This window comes from Egretta garzetta, unplaced genomic scaffold, assembly GCF_000687185.1.
Source record: "Egretta garzetta isolate BGI_Z169 unplaced genomic scaffold, ASM68718v1 scaffold560, whole genome shotgun sequence".
Classification (NCBI taxonomy): domain Eukaryota; kingdom Metazoa; phylum Chordata; class Aves; order Pelecaniformes; family Ardeidae; genus Egretta; species Egretta garzetta.
In genome coordinates this window covers 532,462-533,945 of record NW_009258301.1, presented here as the reverse complement: position 1 = coordinate 533,945, position 1,484 = coordinate 532,462, and positions in this window count along the sequence as shown.

Below are 1,484 nucleotides of genomic sequence, written 5' to 3'. Positions count from 1 at the left end.
CCGTCCCGGGGGGGATTTAACAGCCGGGCAGAGGCGGTGCTGAGGGACAGGGTGTAGTGGTGGGATGGCAGGGGTAGGGGGGCGGTTGGGCTGGGGGAGCTTAAAGGGCTTTGCCAACCTAAATAATTCTATGATTCTATGACTCAGCGCTGTTCGGTGGTGCAGAAGGCAGGGGAAAACAGAAAGAAGTGGGAACCCATTGCACTGGGAGCCAGCAGTGGGTGATTCCTTTTGCTGTTACAGTACCTGGGAAGCATGATGATACAAGATTATATTTGCCTCAGCTATTGTCTAAAGACAAACATGAATTGCCAGTGGCTTCTCCATTTTATAGTTCAGAGCCGTGGCCCTCCACCTGTTGAGGGCAGGTTACTCAGCATCAGTAGGTCCACCTCTCTGTGAATGTCTGTTTTATTCCCCAGAAATACGAATGCATGTAGGAGAGCTCTTCCCTGAGCAAGTGCAGAAGCTCATCTCAGCCCTTGAATATTCTCCCCAGATGTGCAAGCAAACAACAAAAGCACGGGAGCTTGCAGGTGCTTTGTATTGGTGGTTTTGAAATGCATACTTTTTTCTCTCTCAGCACTTAATACAAATCCACTGTTTAGTTCAGGTTTTATTGACTGAATCCCTACAAGCTCTTACAGGGCTTAGGCGGTTTTGGGGGTCAATTTAGCAAAGGGAAAAAAAAGAAAAAAAAAAAGGGGAGGACTCGCTGACATACACTACTTCTGTTTTCACTTCTTTTGTCAAAGGAGAGGCATGGTCTCAATACACAAATCGGAACACAAAATAAGAAATTTGTCTTTGTTATGCTTTGTATGTGGACAGAAATAAGTTTCAACTGATGTGGGATTTGGTAAAATTAAATATGCCCACTAGGGAAAGCTGTTATTGGATTTCATAAGAAAAGATTGATTTCAAAAAGCTCATACTGTCATAAGAACAATCACTGAAATCTGTATTTTTATACAGCAAAGGCATAAAAATTCCAGTGACAATGTGAGCCACAGTTTCTTCATGGAAATGGGTTTCCCAAGCACCCTGAGAAGAACAGGCCAGTTGCCCTAGGGTTGGCATGGTGATGATCCTTTCTTTTACTGTACACCTGAACAAGTGAACAAATTAAATTTGCACATTATTTGACATTGCCAGAGCTTCTGTTGCCTTTTCAGCCATCTTTTTTCAGTATGTTTTTTTTTTCCTGAACGTGATTTTATTCTATTAAATGAAAGGGTATATTTGATACCATATTTATGCTATTGCTAAAACTTGTATTTTCCCCCCTTCAGCTTCTCCCAGTTGTTCCTAGCTTATAAAAACTACTTGGGCTACGCTCCTGTATCATGGGCTATGCTATGCATCGTGGGCTTGATGGTCCTTGAAGGTCTTTTCCAGCCTAAACGATTCTATGATTCCATGTGGACACTGTGTATTGGGATGTGCAGGAGGTTATTTTCACCAAATAAAGCACCTCAAAGCAG